Below are 24,431 nucleotides of genomic sequence, written 5' to 3'. Positions count from 1 at the left end.
CCATTTTCTATGCTTTTGTATTTAATAATTAAATCTGCAAAATTTACACAGACTGACTTTATTTTGGTAATTATTATCATTAAGAAACCGGGGCGCCTGGGTGGCTCAGTCGGTTGAGCGTCCGACCAGCTTAGGTCATGATCTCACAGTTCGTGAGTTCGAGCCCTGTGTCGGGCTCTGTGCTGACAGCTCGGAGCCTGGAGCTTGCTTCGGATTCTGTGTCTCCCTCTCTCTGCCCCTTCCCCGCTCATGCTCTGTCTCTCCCTGTTTCTCAAAAATGAATAAACATTTAAAAAAAATTTAAAAAAACACAATAATTTATGGCTTTTTCCTTATGGAAGGGGCATTCTTCTAATGTCCTGCAAGGTGTCATGAGACCCCATACCAGCCTTGTGTTCTGCCAGCTTTCCTTCACAGGAGAGGGGGAGCCCCTGCCATACCTCTTGCTGTCGTTAGGTCAGGAGGAGACTGTATTTTGACTCCTTAGTTTCAGTCTTCCTCAGTTTTAAGGGGCCTCCCTCACCCCGCTTAGCCTAGGAAAACTACTACCTAACCCCTGGGTCATGGATCTATGCCCTTCCCTTGGGCTCCTTCCAGACTTGTCGGCCAGTTCAGGGGCCCCGGTCTCTGCTCCCAGATGACCCTCTCTTAAATGTGCTATACAGGTCAGGGCTGTGGCTTTGGTATCCCCACAGAGGGCTGCCCAGTTAAATGTGGATTTCAGATATGGGATCGGTTTATACTTGAACATTATCTATTGTGTATGTGAGGTTTGAATAGACCCAGGCATCCTTTTTGTTGTTGTCATTGCTGCTGGTTTGTTTGGAAATCCGGCAACCCTCTCTCCAAGGCAGAGCATAGTACATGGATAGCAGGGAGGTTTTGGAAACAATTTGCCCGATAGGCAGGCTGAAAAGATACAGGGAAATAAAGCAGTGGTCCTATGGCTCTTCTTCTTCTTCTTTTTTAAAATTAAGAAAAAAAATTTTAATGTTTATTCTTGAGATAGAGAGAGACAGAGCATGAGCAGGGGAGGGGCAGCGAGAGAGGGAGACACAGAATCGGAAACAAGCTCCAGGCTCCAAGCTGTCAGCACAGAGCCCGACGTAGGGCTCGAACTTACCAACCGTGAGATGGTGCCCTGGGCCGAAGTTGGATGCTTAACAGACCTGAGCCACCCAGGCGCCCCGCTATGGCTTTTCTCAGTAGTCTTCCTTTACATATAACCATGTTTAAATTAGTTTGGACGCCCCTCCCCCTCCATTTTCCATGGGCCTTAGCTTCTCCATGTATAAGATCAGGAGGTTGGGACCTGAATCCCTGAGAAGCCATGAAAGCAGTGGACGTCTCTCCAAAAACACGCATATCCACAAAAATTAGGTGAAGTTACAGAGAGTCACAGCCCCTGCTTGAAGGCTTTCTGTGGACCGCAGTCAGGGCACCATGGACTAGCTCTCTGTGGACCATTCCAGCAAGAAGAGGTCATGATCATTCTGTGGCGACCATCCTACTAAAGGAATTAGAAAACAACAGGCAAGGGGCCTCTGGGTGGCTCAGCGGGTTGAGCATCCGACTCTTGATTTCGACTCAGGTCATGTTCTCACAGTTCATGAGTTCGAGTCCCACACTGGGTTCCGTGCTGACAGTGGGGAGGCTGCTTGGGATTCTTTCTCTCTCCCTCTCTCTGCCCCTCCTCCACTCGTGTGTTCTCTTTTTTTCTCTCTCTCAAAATAAATAAAGTAAATAAAAAGTAGAATTGCCCGTGTCATCTTGGAACATTTCTGTCCGATGACACCAAACGATTTTACTAACGTGAACTTGTTAGTTTCCACATTTCTGCTCGCCTGATGGGTGCTAAGCAGTTCTGCATTTGCTAAGGATTTGCTAAGGAAACTGAGTCATAGGAGAAAACAAAGACTTTCCAGGATTTCAGAAGAATTTTCAAAGTATCCCATCTTCTCGGACTCCTTTTTTCCATCTCTTCGGAAGGGACACCTAAGCAAAGGTGAGATTCTCTGATACAGCGGGTGCAGAAGCGTCCAGGGAAAACACCCTGGGAAGACCAACAGGACGGAGACACCCAGTGCAGTAGCGAGGCCTGGAGAACATTCTAACTGGGGACTATGAGTAGGAGAGAGCGAGGTTTTATGATACTATCATAAAATTAATTACACTCAGCGATACTTGCCATCTGTTGAGCACTTACGCGGAAGGCGGTGTGCCAGGAACTATATTCATTTCTTCGTTCGATCCCCAGGACAGCCCTGCAAGGTAAGTAGTGGCATCCCCACTTTCCCAGAAGAGGAAATGAGGCTTCGAAAGACAGATTTGCCCAGGGTCACGGAGGCTTTATAATATTCATCTTAATCCATAAAATACCCCATGTGGCACTGATGGGACAGGGAGAAAGGAGCGTCCCACGTTTCCCTTCTTGAATTCCAATAACGTCCAATGATGCCCATCTGCAAGGAAAACCTGAAGGCAGAAGGCAGATCGTGGGGGCTTTGGTTGGCCGAGGGTCCTGGGACTGCTGGTTCAGGTGGAAGGGAACACAGGCCGTGCAAACCCGGAAAGGGTGGAGTTTAACATTAGCTGCTTCTCGCTGCTTCCAGATGTGCGCAGACCGCTCCCAGCCTCTGATCAAGTCTAATCATGAAGGGAGAATAAAGGAGACAGACTGCTTGTTCCAGCTGGATGGTCACAGTCAGTTACGCGGACAGGGATTTCCCGGACAAAGGTGCAGGGAGGGTCAAAGTCTTGGAGGGTGGGGCTGTGTTGGTTTGTCACTTTAATATGACCTCCGAAGGTGGGTTATCAGGGCACCTCTGGTCAGCCTGGGGCGACCAGATTCTGAGCGGTCGCCGTCCTCCTACCTCCTACCTCCTGCAGATTCTCAGATGTGGGTTTCAGGTCCTCGGATCTGCCTGCCACCCACAGCCTCCCAGAGTCCCGGGGCTGTCACTGCGGCTCCTGCAGGGGAGAGCGGCCCCTTCCCGCAGCCTGACTCTGAACTGACATCCTGCTGACCTGGCTGTCGTGATGCCCCTCAGGGAAATGGATGAAGGGAGCCCCATCAAAGATGTAACGATCACAGAATCCCTGGGGCACCGCTTCACAGCGACAGAAATCATTACGAAAGTCAATAATGCAAAATCAACCAATAATGACTTTTATTTTCCATGCTAATAAAATGACAGCACCAACCAAATTCACGACCTTTGGTAGACATTTACTTTGAGAATCAAAATGGCAGTTTTTAAAGTCTTTTGTCAACGAGCCCCTTCTATCATTCACTGCCTTAAAAAAAAAAAATGATCTGACGTTCAGGGAATACATTTCCGAAATGACTTTTAACCTTGCCATTATCTAAATCGATTCAATTTGACCCAGTTTTGCCTTGTGTCAAGGTCAAAAGCACTTACGGTCTTAGGGACTGTATTTTTCAATTTCTGAAGAACACAGGGCAGGCTCACAAAATTGCCAATGGGCATAAAAGATAACAAAAACCTTGAATTAGTTGGAGCGAAGCGATCAGGATAAAGAATTGTCTTTTTTTAATTTTATTTTTAAATTTTAATGTTTATTTTTGAGAGAGAGAGAGAGAGAGACAGAGAGAGAGACAGAGGGGCAGAGGGAGATAGAGGGGCAGAGGGAGGGGCAGAGAGAGAGAGACACACACAGAATCGGAAGCAGGCTCCAGGCTCCGAGCGGTCAGCGCAGAGCCCCATCCGGGGCTCAGACTCGCAAACCGCAAGATCATGACCTGAGCTGAAGTTGGATGCTTAACTGACTGAGCCACCCAGGGGTCCTGCCTTTTATTTTCAATAGCAAGACAGAGAATTAACATCTTTGGAGCACCTGTTTTGTGCCAGTTACTAAGATTCTTAAGGGATTCACGTGATACATCTTGGCACTTTGTTTACATTTCTGTAACCACTACCTAAAACTCAATTGAGCACAACACTTCCGTGACTCCAGAAAGCTACCCCCACCCCCGCCGCCCCGGTCCCTGCCAGGCAATGCCAGTGCACCCCAGGTCACCGCAGCTCTAATATTTACTACCACAGATTAGCTTTGCCTTTCTTTAAGGTCATATAGAATGAAATAATACATCGCATGATCTGTCGGTGTCTTTTTATGTCCGGCATCTTTCACACACGGAAGTGTTTGAGATCCATGTATACTGCTTTTTATATCACTAATCGATTCCTTTTCATTGCTGAGTGCTAGTTCATTTAAGGGATATACCATAGGGTATTCATCTGTCCCCTCCTCCACCTCCCCTCTGGCAACCACCAATTTGCTCTCTGTACTTAAGAGCCTATAGGGGCGCCCGGGTGGCTCAGTCGGTTGAGCACCTGACCTTGGCTCAGGTCATGATCTCATGGTTTGTGAGTTCGAGCCCTGCATTGGGCTCTGTGCTGACAGCTCAGAGCCTGGAGCCTGCTTTGGATTCTGTGTCTCCCTCTCTCCCTGCCCCTCCCCTGCTTGCACTCTGTCTCTGTCTCTCTCAAGAAAAAATAAACATTAAAAAAAAATTTGTAAGTCTCTTTGTGTTTGTTTGTTTTGTTTTTCAGACTCTGCATAAGTCTGTGTGACTTATCATGCACGGTCTTATATGGGACTTTTATAGGACTCTATGGTGGGGGGAGGACGAGGACATATATTTGCATTTCTTTTAGGTAAATGTCTAGGAGTAGAATTTCCAGGACATAGAGTAGATGCTTGTTTAATTTTTTCAAGAACTACCAACACATCTCCAAAATGTCATACTCTTGGTTAAATATTAGGGCTCATTCCACAGATACTGACCAAATACTAACAAAATGGAACAAAAATATCTGCTGTTGGGACAGCTAGCTGGAGAAGACACAACGGACAAATAAGTTAAATATAAAATGTCAAATGGTGATAAGTGCTGTAGAGAAAAGTAAAGTTCAAAGGAGGGAGAAAGAAGCACGTGGCTTGGACAAGATTCACATTAGCTGGTGTCATTAAAAAAAACAACCAAAACGCAAAAACTGGATTCTGTTTCTTTTGTGACCCAGAAGTTGGCTCCTTGGGTTTTGCAGCCAGAAGGTGGTTTGGTGACCTTGACAAGAAGAATTTCAGTGAATCATAAGACCTCTTAGCGGTGAGTCATTCTTGTCCGCGGACCAAAGAAGCAGCTTTAACCCATCGTAGGTGACCTTTGGGCTCTGGAGTCAGGCAGTCTGGGCTCAAATACTGGCTTTGGTCACTTGCTGAGTGCCCTTGGACAAGTTATTACTGTCTCTAAGTCTTAGGTTTCCTATTTGCAAATAAAGACAACGTAAGAGCCCTAACTTCATAGGGTTCTAAGGCTAAAGAAGATAATGCTTATAAATTGCTTGGATGTAAGGACTGAAACATGAGAAACACTGTGTCAGTTGTCGTTATTTTTAAAGAGGAGACTTTTTTTTATCTTAAAAAATTTTTTAATGTTTATTTATTTTTGAAATACCATGAAATTGGATATTCCACACAGAAGTCGAGTCTTTCTCTCTTTCTTTCTTTCTTTTTTAATGTTTGTTTATCCATTTTTGAGAGACAGCAGAAGCAGGGGAGGGGCAGAGAGAGAGGGAGACACAGAATCTGCAGCAGGGTCCAGGCTCTGAGCTAGCAGCCCCTAGCCTTGACTGACATGGGGCTCGAACCCACGAACCCCGAGATCATGACCTGAGCTAAAGTCAAACGCTTAACCCACTGAACCCCCCAGGTGCCCCTGGAGGCTTGTTCTTCTGACACAAACCACACTGCTCTCAGCCTCAGGTTTTTTTTCCCTGCCGTATTTCTCTTCTCCCCGTGTTGTCAGCATTTTCCCCACAGTCCCAAATTCCTGCTCATTTCTCCAGAGAGTGGTTCAATTGGCTCACTTGTTTTATTGCTTTCTGAAACCCCGGCTCTCAGGGTTTCAGAACCCAGAACCTCTGCCACGAAGCTTCTTCTCAACAAAGACTCCTTCCTCTTCAGGAGGAAATTTTACAGCAGTTGTACTTGATAAACATTTGACAAATGATCTCTCTTTTGTCCTAGTTATCCTCATGTGTGAGAGGAGATGTGTAATTTTGGATGGGGATGGGCATTTCCCTATAGTCTGTCTGAGAGCCAGTGTTTTCTCAGCAGAGGTGATATCTCAGAGGCTTGACTTGGTTTTCTGACCAGTGGAACAGAGATTTGGGGGTTTGTGGGGCGCTGCCTATACCTTTCTCTCTTCTCCTTGCCTTGCAGGGACCAACTTCAGGACGCAGTGCAGGGCAGGGGGGTGGTAAGAAGAGCCTTGCTGGCTGGGGGGAATTTTCTCCGCTCTGTAGAAAGCCAGCTTCATCCCTGAACTGTGTTCTCGGGCTCTCCGCTTGTGTTTTGCATGTTTGTTTCACTAAAGAAGTCTTCAGGGTTTTCTTTATGCCTTTTAGCAAACTATATTCTGTTCCTTAGGTATTTTGCATTTGGAATTATGCCTTGAATTGCAGCTTAATTGTTCTTCTTTTACTTTACTTCTCTATAATTGCCAAGCTTTCTAATTTTATTTTCTTTTTAAAATACCTTTTAAAAATCCTCTCTCCTTAGCATACACACACACACACACACACACACACGCACACACACGCACACACACACATGCAACCTAGGCATAAATAGAACAAAGTATGTACAGGATTCGTATGAGGAAAACTACAAAGCTTTGATGAAAGAAATCAAAGCAGAACTAAATAAATGGAGACAGACTCCATGTTCATGGATAGGAAGACTCAATAGTGTCAAGATGTCAGTTCTTCCCAAATTAATCGATAAATTCAGTACAATCCCAGTCGAAATCCCAGTGAGTTATTTTGTGGATATTGACAAGCTGACTCTAAAGTTGAACATTTAGGGGCGCCTGGGTGGCTCAGTCGGTTAAGCGTCTGACTCTTGATTTCTGCTCATGTCACGATCTCACAGTTCATGAGTTCGAGCCCCATGTCCAGTTCTGCACTGACAGCATGGATCCTACTTCAAATTCTCCCCCCTCTCTCTGTCCCTCCCCTGCTTGTGCTCTCTCTCTCTCTTAAAATAAATAAGTAAACTTAAAAAATAAATAAACATTATTTAAAAAATAAAGTTTAACATTTACATGGAAAGGCAAAGACCCAGAAAAGCCAACACAATATTGAATAAAGTTTGACAACTCACATTATAGGACTTCAAGGTTTAATGTAAGCTACAACAATTGAGACAGTGTGGTACTGGTAACAGAAGAGAAAAATTGACTCGTGTGTCAGAATACAAAGCCTAGAAATGGACCCACAGATAGTCAACTACTCTTTGACAAAGGAACAAAGACAATCCAATAGGGAAAGGATCATCCTTTCAACGAATAATGCCGGAACAGCTGGACATGTCTATGCAAATAAATGAATTGAGACGCAAATTTTACACTCTTCACAAAAATGAACCCAAAACGGATCTTAGACCTAAGTGTAAAATGCAAACCTGTAAAACCTCACAAAAGATGGCCGAAAAAAATCTAGTTGACCTTGGGCTTGGCCATGGCTTTTCGGATCACAAAGCTTAGTGAAAGAAAAAAAAAAAACCTGACAAGTTGTACTTCATTAAAATTAAAAACTTCTGCTCTGTGAAAGACGCTGTTTAACAAATGAAAGACAAGCCACAGAGTAGGGGAAAATATTTGCAAAACGCATATCTAAAAAGGAAGGGTATCCAACATACACAAACTCAACCCTGAGAAAACAAACAACCCAACTTAAAAATAAGCAGAAGATCTGAACCTGGAAAGATCTGAGCTTTAAAGTGATGGCAAATATACATATGAAAAGCTGCTCTCCCTCTCCGGTCATTAGGGAATTGCAAATTAAAACTACAAATTAGATGCTGCTTCGCACCTACACCACCAAATTCTGGCAAAGATACGAGCAACATAATTTCTCATTCAGTGCGAGCAGGAATTCAAAATGGTGCAGCCACTTTGGAGGACGGCCTGGCGGTTTCTCACAAAACTAAACATACCCTTACCATATGATCCAGCAGTTGTGTTCCTTGGTATTTATCCAGTTAAGTCAAAAACTTATGTCCAAACAAAAACCATAGCAGGTCCTATACAGGGAGTGAACCCTAATAAAATCCGTGGATTTCAGTTCAGAGTAATGTATCGATATTGGCTCATCACTTGTAACAAAGGTCCCTCACTAACACAAGACGTTAATAATAGGGGAACTGTGTTGGGGGAGGGCGCGTTATGAGGGAATATATGGGAACCTTCCTTCCACTTTCGGATCCACTTTTCTGTAAACCTAAAATTGTCCTATACATTAGTTTACTGGGGCAGTTGTAACCAAGGACCACAAACTGGGGGACTTACAACAACAGAAATAGATTGTGTCGCAATTCTGGAGGCTAGAAGTCCAAAATGAAGGTACTGGGAGGGCTGGCTATGCCCCTTGTAAGACTCTGGGCAGAATCCTTCTTTTTTAAAGTTTATTTATTTATTTTGAGAGAGAGAAAGAGAGAGAATCCCAAGGAGGGTCTACACTGTCAGTGCGGAGCCTGATGCAGGGGTCAAACTCGCAAACCCTGAGATCATGACCTGAGCTGAAACCAAGAGTTGGTTGCTTAACCGACTGAGCCACCCAGGGGTCCCCTTCCTGGCCTCTTCTTAGTTTCTGGGAAGTCCTTCTGGGAAGCTGGCAGTTCTTGGAGTTCTTGGCTTACAGCTGCTTCAGTACAATCTCTGCCTCCATCACCACATCCCTGTTTCCTATCATCTTTGCTCTGTGCATGTGATGTTTGGGTCCAAAGGTCCCCATTTTATAGGGGCACCAGTCGCATTGAATTGGGCCCACCCCAATGCCCTTATCTTAGTTTGATTATCTACCTACACTCTATTTCCAACTGAGGTCCCATTCATAGGTATGGGGGACTTCCACATATCTTTTTGGGGGACACAATGCAAGCTGTAACATGCCCTAAAAAATAAAATATAAAATTAAAATTAAAAAAAAAATAAGGGTGTTAATTTTTAAAAATCCCCTCTCCTTCTCTGGATAGGAAGACAGGAAGAAGTAACTTTCCTGGCTTTGGCTTAATTCTCTGGCATAGATATTTGACTAGTGATACCTATAGGCTCCAAGACTTGATGGCATTAATAATATGATTTTATATCATTCTCAGTATTCTATTGAAATAGAGGGGAAATAGTGAAATCTAAAGAAAAAAGAACCAATTCTTCTTTTATAGGACATAACTAAAAAACGAAAACTGCCCTCAAACATAAGCTATGATGAATATCAAGGTCTAGAAAGCAGCAAATAAAACTCGTAGAGTTTGAAGACAATTTCCGGCTTATAGCATCTGTGCAAAGAAGTCAGGATCGGGGGAAGAGAGGAGCCCAGTTTGTGACTGCGTTCGTTATGACACCGCACACTGGCTGGTCAGCTGCCTTGTTTAGATTAGGGCACTAACAAAAGCACGCTTCAGATTTCCTCACAAGTGGGGAGAGTCCCTCTGTTCCAAGTCGTGAGCTGTGATCTGGGCCCCAGTCATCTCTCTGTCTTGTCAGATGAAGCAGTGTCTCTAGGACAACACAGATCTATCTCTGCCAGAGACAAGTGGCTGCCTGCTGCTCGGGATCTACTCTCCCCCTCTCCCTAACTGACCTAACCCCAGTTTTCTTTGAGGCCACGAGCCTAGTGAGAACCAGTTGTCTCTCCTTACTCCCTTGTAGCTGGGGGTTCCAGGAGACCTAACTGTGCTGGTGGCCTGGTTGGAAGTCCCCAGAAAGGGCTGCCCTTCATTAATCAGAGAAAGGCTTTCCAGATCTTCCTTCCTGGATGTGGGCACGATATCTGGAGGTTTGGCAGCCATCTTTTGACCACGACTATGCGGAGCTCACTCTCAGGAGAGTGGAACTGATAAGAGAAGAAATCTGGGACACTGATGAAATCGGGGCCCGCGGCTGCTCCGTCCTCGTTTTTTCTCCTCCACACTTTTTCTTACAGTTTTATTTGTCATTTGGGCTTTAGGATTTGCCACATTTTGGATTTTGCTAATTTGCAAGACACGTAATATCTACTTATTTGGCTTTATGCAATGTTAACAAATACCAATGATCATTACAGGCTCCAAATACATGATATTCTAATTTTATTATTCCCTCATTTATAAGCAGTGATAAAGGGAAAGGTTTGCCCATCAACTATTTGGTTGCTTTGAGGAACAATTCATGCAAAAAAGATCATGTAAACTCTTGGCCCTTTTTTCTTTACCACTCTTCGAACTAAGGGGTTAGTGTCCTGCTATCCTTAAAGGCAACCAATTCAGAGATTTTTAACATGTTCATTTGTTTGTTTTCATCGTGAATAACTCCTGGACTTACATATATGTGATGTGTTTACATCCATAGCTATTATTATTTTTATTCATGTTCAAACTATCCTAGCCTTTGGCCCTTAGGAATCTCTTCAAGAAGCTTCTGAGGCGACCCCACTAAGTATAATGCTTTTTATACATTTTTTATGCCCTTTATGAGGTTGTGGAAGTTCACTCCTTACTATATTGGCTAAGAGATTTTATCATGATTAGAAGTGAAATTTTATCAAATGTTCTCTCTGCATGTATCGAGATGATCATATGGTTTTTAATCCTTTATTATTGTGATGAATTTTGTAAATCACTCTCCTAATGTTAAATTAGCCTTTTTAGAAATTCAAGTATAATGAACAAGTGATGTTATATTCGTTTCAGGTGTATAATGTAATGATTCAACAATGTTATGTGCTACTCAATGCTTAGCTCGGTAAGTGTGCTCTTAATCCCCTTTATCAATTTCACACACACCCCCACCTCCCGTCTGGCAACCCCCAGGTTGTTCTCTGCATTTTAAGAGTCTGGTTTTTTCATTTACCTCCTTTTTGTTTGTTTGTTTTGTTTCTTAAACTACACGCATGAGCAAAATCACAGGGTATTTGTCTTTCTCTGTCTGACTTAATTCATTTAGCATTTTACCCTCTAGATCCATCCATGTCATTGCAAATGGCAAAACCTCATTCTTTTTCACGGCCAAGTAATAGTCCATACTGTATATACACCACGTCGTCTTTATCCATTCATCCACCAATGGACATTTGGGTTGCTTGTATATCTTCACTATTGTAAATAATGCGGCACTAAACAAAAAGGTGCATATATCTTTTCCAATTAGTGTTTTCATTTTCTTTGGGTAAACACCCAGTCGTGGAATTACTGTATTATATGGTAATTCTATTTTTAATTTTTTGAGGAAGCTCCATGCTGTTTTCCACAGTGGCTGTACCAATTTGCATTCCCACCAACAGTGCACAAGGACTCCTTTTTAATCCTAACCCTTGCCAATGCTTGTTATTTCTTGGGTTTTATTTATTTATTTATTTAAGCCATTCTGACAGGTGTAAAGTGACATCTCATTGTGGGCTTAATTTGCCTTTCAATCCCAGGACTAGACTTTCTTGGTCATGATACATTAATCTTTTTTTTTAATTTTTTTTTTTAACGTTTATTTATTTTTGAGACAGAGAGAGACAGAGCATGAACAGGGGAGGGGCAGAGAGAGAGGGAGACGCAGAATCTGAAACGGGCTCCAGGCTCTGAGCTGTCAGCACAGAGCCCGACGCGGGGCTCGAACCCACGGACCGTGAGATCATGACCTGAGCCGAAGTCGGACGCTTAACCGACTGAGCCACCCAGGCGCCCCACATGAATCTTTTTATGTATTGCAGGATTTCATTTGTTCTGTTGAGGCTTTTTGCCTTTATGCTCATGAGTGAGATTGATCTACAATTGTACTTTCTCATATCATTCTTATCAGGTTTTTAGTATGCCAACCTCATAAAGTGAATTGGGGATTTTGTTTTTCCTTTTTTAAATATTATTTGGCAGTTAATAGTACTTATTTCTTCCTGGAGGTTTGGTAAAACTGGTGGTAAAGCCAATGGGACTCAATATTTCTTCAAGGGTATGTTTTGAAACTACTGACTCAATTTCCTTAATCAGTTTAAGACTATTCCTCTTTTCTTGATAACTGCATTTGAAACGAATTTGTCCAGTCCATTCATTTTTAAAATGTACTCAGTTTTAAAATGTCCAATCCATTCATTTTTAAATGAATTTAAAATTCATTTTTAAATGTGTCGGCATATATCACATCTTCTTATCCATTTGGTCTCAGAAGGTATGTATTCTTGATTGCTTTTCCAGTAGAATTCACTGGGGACTTTGTCCTCTCTTTTTCTTCATAAGCTTCAACAAAGGTTTTCTATTCATTTAACCTTTCTGAAGAGCTAACTTTTGGTTCTGTTGATCCTTCTTTTTCTTTGTTCCTTTTATCATTACCATCTACTTTCATCATTCCATGCTTCTACTTCCTTGTCATTAATTCTGCTGTGTTCTTAAAGCAAAATTGGGTGCTTACCTCGTTATTGGAGAGGCTTGCTTTTTTTCCTAATGTTAATACCTAACCTAATAGAGTACTGTTTTGGCTCTCCTGTAGGTTTGATATCTAATATTTTTATTATTTTTTATGTCCAACTATTTTCCCCTTTCCATTATAAATCTCTTTGGACCAACAAGCAGTTTAAAAGACTATTTTTAATGTCTAAGTGTATGATTTTCTCTAGGTTTTTGCAGTTTCTAATGTTTATGTGCTCCAGTATAATTGTATTGTGGTCCTTATATGTATGTAATGCCAATCCTTCTAAATTTGATGCAGAAAGCAGATGGTCAATTTTCATGTGCATTCCATATGTGCCTGAGAAGGATGTGTTTTCTTTAATTTCAAGGTGTAATGTTATATATTGTCTATATATTTATTCCTATTTGGTTTGTTCGATTTATCAGTTATGGTTTGTCCACTACAATTATCTACAGAGAGATATATTAAAATCAAAATCTCCCACTATTAAGATGAATTTTTATATTTCTTTTTCAATAGGAAATAGTCACTTTTTCAATAGTCAGTTTTTGATATACGTATTTTGAAATTAAATATCAATTTCTTATGCATTCATTCTTATGCATTGAACCTTTCCTCGTTATCTTTACCTCTAGTGAATCCCCAATGAAACTTACTTTCTTTAAATTCTTTTTTTTTAATTTTTTTAATGTTTATTTATTTTTGAGACAGAGAGAGACAGAGCATGAATGGGAGAGGGTCAGAGAGAGAGAGAGGGAGACACAGAATCCGAAACAGGCTCCAGGCTCTGAGCGGTCAGCACAGAGCCTGACGTGGGGCTCGAAGTCACGGACCGCGAGATCATGACCTGAGCTGAAGTCGGACGCTTAACCGACTGAGCCACCCAGGCGCCCCTAAATTCTCTTTTTTAATATGAAGTTTATTGTCAAATTGGTTTCATCTTTAAATTCTTTATGTCAGCTTTTGGGGGGTTAATATTCAACTAGTACATATTTTCCTATTCATTGACTTTTAATCACTTAAGGTAATACCTTATAGGTATGCCTCTTGTAATCAGCCTATGCACGGCATTATTTTAATTCAGTCTTCCACCCTTTCCTTCTAACTGTAGAGCTTAGTCATTTTACATTTATTATAGTTACTGATAGGCTAGGTTTCTATTCATTACTATAATATTATATGGTTACATTTGTCTACTTTTTCTATTTCTATTTCCCTCCTTTTCCTGCCTACTTTTGGAATGATTGCAAGTCTTCTACCCACTCATTTCATTTTTTTCTGTCTACTTTGTTTGGAAATTACATTTTCATTCTTTTCACAGAACTCCACTGCATGGCTATATCATAGTGTACTCAACCAGTCACCAACTGATGAACATATAGGCTGTTTTCAGTCTTTTGCTATTATGCACAGCACTGTAATAGATAGCCTTTACCATTTCTACTTTTTATTTATTTTTATTTTTTTAATATTAAATTTATTGTCGAATTGGTGTCCATACAACACCCAGTGCTCATCCCAATAGGTGCCCTCCTCAATGCCCATCACCCACCGTCCCCTCCCTCCCACCCCCCATCAACCCTCAGTTTATTCTCAGTTTTTAAGAGTCTCTTATGGTTTGCCTCCTTCCCTCTTTGTAACTTTTTTTTTTTTCCTTCTCCTCCCCCATGGTCTTCTGTTAAGTTTCTCAGGATCCACATAAGAGTGAAAACATATGGTATCTGTCTTTCTCTGTATGACTTATTTCACTTAGCATAACACTCTCCCGTTCCATCCACATTGCTACAAAAGGCCAGATTTCATTCTTTCTCATTGCCAAGTAGTATTCCATTGTGTATATAAACCACAATTTCTTTATCCATTCATCAGTTGATGGACATTTAGGCTCTTTCCATCATTTGGCTATTGTTGAGAGTGCTGCTATAAACATTGGGGTACAAGTGCCCCTATGCACCAGCACTCCTGTATCCCTTCGGTAAATTTCTAGCAGCGCTATTGCTGGGTCATAGGGTAGTTCTATTTTTAATGTTTTGAGGAACCTCCACACTGTTTTCCAGAGCGGCTGCACCAGTTGGCATTCCCACCAACAGTGCAAGAGGGTTCCCTTTCTCCACATCCTCTCCAGCATCTATAGTCTCCTGATTTGTTCATTTTAGCCACTATGACTGGTGTGAGGTGATATCTGAGTGTGGTTTTGATTTGTATTTCCCTGATGAGGAGCGACATTGAGCATCTTTTCATGTGCCTGTTGGCCATCTGGATGTCTTCTTTAGGCAAGTGTCTATTCATGTTTTCTGCCCATTTCCTCACTGGATTATTTGTTTTTTGGGTGTGGAGTTTACCATTTCTACTTTTTAAAGAGTAGCTTCTAGCCTTATGAAAGCTTAGATATTCAGGTACGCATATGTCGCCTATAAAGACTAAAAGTAAAAAGCATCTTTAACCTCCTCTTGAAAAATACAAGGACCTTCAAGAACTTTAAAAATGACCAATACTCTTTCGATGTGAATTTTATATTGTCTAGAAGTTTAATTCTACATTGCTTTTGACCTGTAAGTCTAATATTATTAATGTTTCTTGTATTATAAATGTACATTAGATTTACCGACATATTCGTCAATTTCTTGGCTTGCCATTTTTCCTTAGATGATAGGTCTTCCAGCTGCTGTCACTTTGGAATTCACCTCGTTCCTTGAATCTGAAAATTGGTGTCTGTCCACTATCCTGGATACATTTTCATCTATAATTTAAAAAATATATATGATCTGTCCTCCTCATGCTGAGAGTCTGTTAAGACATTTGTCACACCTATCATTGTAGGCTCTCTGTTTCCGGACTCCTTTTTCATGTTTTGTTTCCCTTTGTGGCACCAAGTTGCCTTGTAGAACATGTTTCTGACCTGTCTTCAAGTTCACTGAATTTCTCTTTAGCCATCTCTAATCTGCTGGCTAATCTGTCCATGGGGTTTTCATTGCACTGCTTGTTTTTTCATTTCAATTGTTCTTTTAAAAAAGTATCTTCATACTCATTTTGTGTGATCTGTTGTTCCTAGCTCATATTTTCAAGATCCCTTTCAGGACTTTTTTTTTGTGTGTGTGTCTGTGGATCGTGCTGGCTCTCGCACATAGTGCTTTCTTTCCTTGTGGGTTTTGTGACTTGTGCCACGGACACCTTATTTCCTTGGACCATTATTCCCGAAAAGCCTTTGAGTCCTGGGATAGTGCTGAGTTCTTTCAAAGAGGACCCACATTTGCTTTTTGTAGTAGCGTGGATTTGCTGCAAACATGGGACTACTTTATTTTTTTTTAATTTTTTTTTTTTAATTTTTTTTTTTCAACATTTTTTATTTATTTTTGGGACAGAGAGAGACAGAGCATGAACGGGGGAGGGGCAGAGAGAGAGGGAGACACAGAATCGGAAACAGGCTCCAGGCTCCGAGCCATCAGCCCAGAGCCTGACGCGGGGCTCGAACTCACGGACCGCGAGATCGTGACCTGGCTGAAGTCGGACGCTTAACCGACTGCGCCACCCAGGCGCCCCTTTTTTAATTTTTAAAAAAATGTTTACTTGTTTACTTTGAGAGAGAGAGAGAGAGAGTATGTGTGAGCAGAGGAGGGGCAGAGAGAGAGGGAGGGAGAGAATTCTAAGCAGGCTCCAGGCTCTGACCTATCAGTGCAGAGCCCAAGGCGGGGCTCAAACCCACAAACCATGAGATCATGATCTGAGCCAAAATTGAGAGTCAGATGCTTATCTAACTGAGCCACCCAGGGGCCCCTATCTGGGACTACTTTCAATAAAATTATCTACAAGTGGTTTTTAGAGGCTACAGAGATCATCTGAATTTAGTCCCAACCCTTGGACAATATCTCCTTTAGAGCTATGTATTCTCAGGGGAATGTTTGTTCTTTTCCCCAGCAGTTAAGTCTAGACAGGTAATTTCCTGGCTTTAACCGTCTGCAGTTAAGGTTTATTTGTGGTTCACCCTAACACAAGAAATTATAGCCCTCTGGGTTCCCGGTCTTATGCATCTATTCTGTATCAGATTCTTTACCTGGGATGGTCTCTAAGATTTCAATCTGGCCTCTCACATCTGTGTACGTATCCAAGCAGAACCTCAAGTTTTCTATGTTTCAAGAGAAACCTTCTAAGTGAAAACTAGCTTTCCACTTGCTTACCTCCTAAGGTTTGTGCTTTTGCTTTGCTCTGAGTCTCTGTGGATTCCTTGCTTTGGTTCCATCCAATGATGCATTTAAAAGGCACAATTGAATATGGTCACTTCATTCCGAAGGGTTGGACAGGGTGCCCAAACTGCTTTACTGCCAGAAGCTGAAGTTTGGCTTTTGGTTTTGACAGAAACTCTTGGGTGGCCCAGGGACTCAACACAAACAATCCTACCACGGCCCGCAGGAAACAACTCATGCTCCGTCTCTCCTCCATGACAGGTCCCTTGGATGAAAACCAAAGCAGTAAATTACCAACTTATAATAAATCACTGCTGGTGGCATTTCTGGCAGGTTGTCTTGTCACGAGCGAAGGATATGCTTTTCTAAGTGAGGGAAGAGTGGGTGGCTCTTGTGTGAAGGTTGAGATAACCTGATACAACTCCTCCAGGGCAGTGATGAACCTTTCGGGACCATTTCAAAATTTTCCAAAGGGAATAATATCCAGGCTGATAACGAGCCCTCAAAGCAACAGCTTAGCTGCCCAGAATAGCTCAGAGCATTTTGGAGCCTGCAGTTTCTCTCTCTCTCCTGAGACTCGGTATTGCAGCCATTCACAACTTAAAGAGCATGACTTATTCATCCCCCAATATCATGAGAACCAAAATGGATTGAGTTCATTTGAAATGCAGATGTGTCTGCACTGTAATTACAATTGCCCTTGTGATTTTTACCATGAGGCGCAGCCCTCAAGTGGAAATGAGAAAGATGTGGGCCACGACAGCAATGAAATATTTTGGCCCAAGACTGAAGCGAGTTTTAAAATACACACAAAGAAGAGCGGGAAACACACGAGGAACAGACTTGGCTAACATAACTTTTTTTCCTTCCCTCTGGTAAATACCTTGCTTTAGACCCCATGAAGGGACATTCGTGGTGACCACAGGCAGAGAAGGTAAAGGGGACATATTCATTATCCTGTGAACGGTGTCTTGTTCAAGAGACTGCAGAAAGCTGGTGAGCATTTCTGAAGGCTTCTCAGAGGCACAAAACTAGCTATGATTCACGGAAAATGGCATTTGCTTTCGCGAAAATGCCACACCTCCTTTTGGGAGACGTGAGCTACTTAAAGAAGACACGATTGAATCCTGGGGCACCCTCGAGACTCACATCCACATACAGATTACATCCCACGTTGTACCCTTGTCAGAGGCCATTTCTGAGACACACACACACACACACACACATCCAAACCCACACGCAAAACACCATTTGTTAGAAATATCTTTAGGAGACCATGATAGCATCACTTTCCCCTGGGACCTTCCAGAGAGCAGTGGTTTAAATTTTAGTTTTACCCACCAGCTGTGCCACCTGGCACGAATTACCTAATTTTTTCTCCTCATCAGTTCCCTCCTCTACACAATGGGCGTAATGATATCTACCCCATGTGATGTCAGAAGGTGGAATGCCTGTGAAAATAAAGTCTATACAAGTGTCAGTTGAGTTTATCATTGGGCACAAAGCATATTTATAGAGCAGAATAGCAGAAATCCCAGGCACAGAGTGAATGGGCCCACGGTAGACCCCTCCTCCTCTTTCACTCTTGATCTTGTCGACAAGTTCTTTTACAAGTCACAGTGTCTATGCTCCACCCTGACCAAGAGCGGGAGGGCAACAGCATCAAATGCCTTTGCTCAGTTGGGGTATTGAATTCTGGGATGGGCTGTAGCCTTTATGGCAGGGGACAGGTCCCCAAACCAGAAGTTCCTTCGGTTTCACGTGGCCTTCTTCTTTAGGGGAGCCTCTAATACCAATGTTCCTGTGTCGTGGGACAGGTGGATATTTGCTAGCAGGGACGACAAGGAGGAGAGTTCGCCATTGCAGGAAACTCTGTGATCAACTTTGCCCAAGAAAAACCTGAATTGGCCTGTGTACTGTGCCCCCTATGAGAGTCAGGGAGTCCCCTACCCTTATGCCTCCATGTCTGATACATTTGACCCCGGCCCCTTATCGCGGTAATTAAATGGGGGGTGGAGGGCTGCCTTTCCCAAAGCCAGCCAAGTGATAAGCCGGCCTGTGACCTGTAGCTCGATCCCCCTTATGAATCGCACATCAGTCCCGAACATTTGAAACGACCCTTCTATTTCCACGTTGTTCTCAGGAGAATTGTTTCTTCCAAGCAACTGCTGCCTGATCTTAGTTTGCTCTTGAGTCTCAAACTATGTGCATTCTTTTTTTTTCTTTTTTAATGTTTATTTTTGAGAGACAGAGAGAGAGAGAGAGCATGTGCAAGAGTGGGGGAGGTGCAGAGGTGGGGGAGGGATCCAAAGCGGGCTCTGGGCTGACAGCAGAAAGCTCCACGCGGGGCTCGAACTCAAGAACTTTGAGGTCATGACCTGAGCTGACGTCAGATGCTTCGCCGACTGAGCCACTGGGTGCCCTGATGTGTACATTCTTTAAGACCTCTGGTCATGGTAGTCCAGTTTGCCTAACAACTCTGTTACTGTGCCCTGAGACATTGATATTTTGAGTGTGTAGGATCCATAATAGTGACATGTGATTTACCGATGCTTACAGTGTAACCGTTGATCAACCCCTGAAGATATTGTTAGCTAGCGTCTTCTTAGGAAAAACTTGTCTGAAAATTTTAAGCTGGAATGTCACTAGAACCTCGGTTTAGAAAAAAACTACAGGCGGGGCGCCTGGGTGGCTCAGTCGGTTAAGCGTTCGACTTCAGCTCAGGTCATGATCTCTCGGTCCGTGAGTTCGAGCCCCGTGTCGGGCTCTGTGCTGACAGCTCAGAGCTTGGAGCCTGTTTTGGATTCTGTGTCTCCCTCTCTCTCTGACCCTCCCCCGTTCATGTTCTGTCTCTCTCTGTCTCAAAAATAAAATAAACGTTGAAAAACAAAAACTACAGGCTCCTTATATGTTTGGCACCTGCATTAGAAATTGTGTACAAATTCTTCATAATGTCTGTGCATTGACCCTCAGAACAACCAATAAAATCTCAATTATGGGAGTGCCTGGGTGGCTCAGTCGGTTGAGCAGCCGACTCTTGATTTCAGCTCGGGTCATGGTCCCAGGGTCTTGAGATTGAGCCCCATGTCGGGCCCATGATGAGCTGATGAGCATGGAGCCTGCTTGGAATTCTCATTCTCTCTCTCTCTCTCTCTCTCTCTCTCTCTTCCTCTGTCTCTTTCCCCCGCTACCACTCTCTCTCTTTCTCTCAAATAAAAAAATAAATAAAAATTTAAAAATTCTCAATTACGAAAGGAAAAAAGGATCTGAATGGACACCCAGGCACCACACCAAGCAAGGCATACAGGTGGCCAAAGAAAGCATGCGAAAAGCTTCTCAACATCACCTGTTGTTAAAGGTACTGCAGATTAAAACAACAATGAGATCCAACTACACACCCGTTAGAATAGCTCCAAGTCTGGAAAACTGGCAGGCCCACATCCTAGCGAGAATGAGGAACTCTCGTTCCTTGTTGACGGGGATGCGAACTTGGGTATAGCTGCTTGGAGAGACAGTGTGGTAGTTTCTTTCAGAGCTAAACGTACTTTGACCATGCAGTCCAACAATCTCACTGCCAATTTACCTAAGTGAGTTGACAACTCACCACACAAAAACCCGTACACGAATGTTTATAGCGTCTTTATTCATAATCACTAAAACTGGGGAGCAACCAATGCGTCCTTTAAGATAAATATACAAACTATATTATATCCAGACAATGCATAAAAAGCAATGGGCTACCAAGCCATGAAAAGACATGGAAACTTAAATGCATATCGCTAAGTGAAAGAAGTCAGTCTGAAAAGGTTACATCCAGGCATGCCTCGCCAAGCCCATATCAGATGGCAAACTTAGTTGATAAATGTTGTGCGTGTTCTGACGGCTCCCTCTCTCTCTCTGAGACACAATATTGAAATCAGGCCAAGTAATTCCCCTACAGTGGCCTCTAAGTGTTCAAGTGAAAGGCAGAGTCACACGTCTCTCACTGTACATCAAAAGCTAGAAATGATTAAGCTCAGTGAGGAAGGCTTGCTGAAAACTGAGACAGGCCAAAACCAAAATCAAGGGTGGAATGCTCAACTGACTGAGCCACCCAGGTGCCCCTGGAATTGAACACTTATTTCAGTGAGTGGATGGAAGTTGATGGGAGCTAGGTTTCTCAGCGTTGGAGTAGAAAGTTACCGACAAGCAAGGGGCAGAGGCTGGAGATATATATATATATATATATATATATATATATATATATATATTTATATGATCTACATTATGAGATATACATATGATATATATAACAGTATCTTTATAGAGGTCTCTCTCTATTTCTATATGTGTGTGTGTATGTGAGATACATATAGCCTGTGTCAGAATCCCCCCCCTTTTTTTTAATTTATTTAAGAGAGAGAGAGAGACAGACAGAGACAGAGTGCGAGTGGGGGAGAGGCAGAGAGAGAGGGAAACACAGAATCTGAAGCAGGCTCCAGGCTCTGAGCTGTCAGCACAGAGACCGCCATGGGGCTTGAACTCGCGAACCATGAGATCATGACCTGAGCTCAAGTCGGACGCTTAACCGACTGAGCCACCCCGGTGGCCCCAGAATCCCCTTCTTTTTTTTTTTAAGGCTGAATAATATTCCATTCTGTTCCATTCATCTGTTGATGGACATTTGATTTATTTCTGCCTTTTGAGTGTGAATAATGCTGCTGTGAACTTTAGTCATTTTAATTTTTAATTTTTATTTTAATTTTTTTTTAGAGAGAGAGAGAGAGCACAAGCTGAGAAGAGGGGCAGAGGGAGAGAGAAAGGATCTTAGAAGGTTCCACACTCAACACAGAGCCCAACGTGAGGCTTGATCCCATGACCCTGGAATCATGACCTGAGCTGGAATCAACAGCCAGATGCTTCATTAACTCAGTCACCAAGGAGCCCCTAAACATTTTTAAATTGACAAATGTGGGGTACAAGGTAGAGAAATGTAGGACGCAATATGTGGATGTTAGTGGGACAGGAGCTACTTGAATCCCCACGTAGAGAGAGGGCATTTCAGGCCAGACTGTACTAGTAATTTGGCAGAGAACTTGGCCCCTGACTCCCATGGCTAACAGAGACTTGGATTCCCGGTGAGTGAGCTGAAGGTCAGCTCTGGCTGGAACTTGTCCTTGTTAGCAGGGACTTGAAACGTGTTTCTCTCTGCATTTGAAGAGGCCGTGCAGAAATAGGGGTCTCCTAATTCTCGAGCTTTGGGGCATATGCCCTTCCTGCAGAAGTTTTGTGTCCACGACGGTGGCTTTGTGTCCAGTGGGTCCTTAGGAAATTTGCCAAGTGATTCACTGAATGACTGATGTGTTCACCGAGTTAGTGAGGAAAATGACACACCCTGGGGTGGGGGGCAGGGTATGAATGTATGAATGTGTGAGATGGATTCCGTACTGGAGGAAGATTAGCTGATACCCAAGAGAAGAAAAAGAAGTATCTGATGGACCATACAGCATTCAGGGGACCCCTCTCCTAGTTACTGATATTTTCTATTTGCGACCAGCCTTCTTCGGAATGCCTTTTTGAGAAGGAGATGTCACATGTAGTTTTGATTCTTAGAACCTGACGGGGTCATAAGATGCCTTCTATGAGAACGAATACTGAGGCATCCGGTGGCAAGGAGTGAGGGTCTCCCCTGTAGGAAGCATACAAAGAAGGATCCAACATTTATGGAGTGGTTGCAAGGTGAGAGCCAATGGCTTGGTTCACAGTGACGGCTTTTTGCACTGGGTGTAGTTCAGGGGGAGGGTGGGGTGGGTGAAGTACCTTAGCAAGAAAAGTGAGAACATAAGTTCAGGCACCCAATCTGATTTTTGAGAGAGCTTGGAGTTGGGCTTTGTTCTGGAGGCCAGGTGTGGCCCTGCCTCAGGTGGGTGTGGCAAGGGTGGGCAGATGTGGATGGTTGTGGGAGGTACAGAGCTCAAGGGGCTCAGTGTGTTCTTTGGCTTGGCCCTTGGGTGAGTGACAAACAGATTGCAGAACATGTGCTCTCTCCCTCCTCTTGGCAGGTGGGTGTGTAGCCTGTGGGTTGGACCAGTGTGGTCAAGAAAGTCCTGCAAATGGGCAGTCAGAGGCTATGGTGCCTCAGGGCCTGTTGGCAGCACCAGAGGCCAAGGTGAGTTGATAAACGTGAGGAATTTGCATATCAACAAGGCCAGGAGCATCACCAACTAGTTGGAAAGTATACAGTTGGAATAAAATGTTCATCAAGCCCAAATCCTTCCAGTTGTCAAGCAGTGGGAGAGTATCAGGAGAGACAGAGGAACGGCCTTTGCTCTTAATCAGTCTTGGTCATCTTATGATCCATAAGCCCCTCCCAGGAGCCCCAGCATTATTCCAGATAGATTCAGACTTTTCTTGACATCTAGGAATCGACCACATTGAATAGGTGTGTTCCATGTCTTAGGTCGATGGTTCGCAAATGCTAACAATCCCAGCCAACGTTGACGATCTAGTCACTTTTCTCTGTCCTTTCACTACTAGCCCAGTGCCACATACACTAAAAGCTGATGCCTGAACCATCTTCTAAAAACGAATATCTGATTGCGTCTCTCTGCTCTTACAGCCTTTCATCAGCTTTCCACGGCTCAGAAAATAAAGGCAAGTTCCTTGACATGGCTGGTGAGGTCTTGCCTGGTCTGGCCCCACCTCCTTCTCCAGCCTCACTGCCCAGCCGGGCCCCCTCGCCCTGTCTTTCAGGCTCTCGTATTTGCCAAGCTCTCGTCTGCCACAGGGACATTGCACATGCTAGATTTCCTGTCTGGAATGATCTTCCTCTTTTTATCTAGTTAATTCTTACTCACCGTGACTCAAAGGTCCCTTGCTCAAGGAAGCTTTTTCTGATCGCTCTGACCAATTTAAATACCCCCATTATGGGCTCTCAGGGAACCACGAGCACTTGCATTTAGAAACAATTGCAACTGTGTATTTATTTATGTATGTTTTTTATTGGTGTTTGTCTCTCTTCCAAACTGTTAGCTCCGTAAGGGTGGAAGCAATGTGGCTTTTGCCCATCGTTGTATCTCAGTGCCTGTCATTCCCTCGACAAATATTTGTCAAGCACCTGCAAACGTGACAGACACTGCTCTGGTGCTCGAGATGCTGGCATGAACAAAATGGAGGTCCCGCCCCCCCATTGGAGGGTGCTTTTTAGCACAGATTAGTCTACTAATATTAGCTTAATAAAATTCGTCAATAGTTACCATGTGCTAGGGCACTTGCTAAGTGCTTTTCATGAATTACCTCACTTAATCCCCTCAAAATCTGATTTTTACCTTTTTAAATTCCTCTTCTTTCAGCTGTTAAAAATGGAAACTTGAGTTTCTCAAGCCCCTCATTTCACGGCATATTATTGCTAGCGACCTGCTGGACTCTTCCTCGGTTCACGGATTGATTTTCCTTTATCCCCTATTTCTGCTCCTGTAATGCACCCTTCTATACCTGAAACAATTCTGGTGGATCTTTTTGTTTGAATGTATTTTTCAAAAATGAAATTTGCCACTTTGATGCGTTTTTATTGATGTGTGATGAATTTTTAATTTACACAAAATTTGTATGTTATATATTTCTTTTCCCCATTGACACTGCTCTTAAGATCTATCCATATTGTATGCATCTAATTCCCCAGTTCTAACTGCTGTCTAGTACACCGTAAAATGCATTTAATACACTGCACCCCTCCAGTTCCTAGAAATGAACAACCACATTTCCATCAACGTAATAAATGCGTGATTTACACAATGAACACACTCATACAT

General features: G+C 43.0%; 1 long non-coding RNA gene across 1 annotated transcript; it reads left to right on the top strand.

Moving 5' to 3' along the window:
* The first annotated feature begins 22,264 nt into the window (after positions 1-22,264).
* On the top strand, positions 22,265-24,167 carry LOC102964538. Its single transcript, XR_006209243.1, has 3 exons — positions 22,265-22,359; positions 22,683-22,789; positions 23,973-24,167. It is a non-coding gene; the product is annotated as an uncharacterized LOC102964538 (long non-coding RNA).
* Positions 24,168-24,431: the final 264 nt, after the last annotated feature.

The sequence above is a fragment of the Panthera tigris genome, chromosome D2, assembly GCF_018350195.1.
Source record: "Panthera tigris isolate Pti1 chromosome D2, P.tigris_Pti1_mat1.1, whole genome shotgun sequence".
Classification (NCBI taxonomy): domain Eukaryota; kingdom Metazoa; phylum Chordata; class Mammalia; order Carnivora; family Felidae; genus Panthera; species Panthera tigris.
Note: the sequence above shows the minus strand (reverse complement) of the source record. Positions and strands in the feature narration are given on the sequence as shown.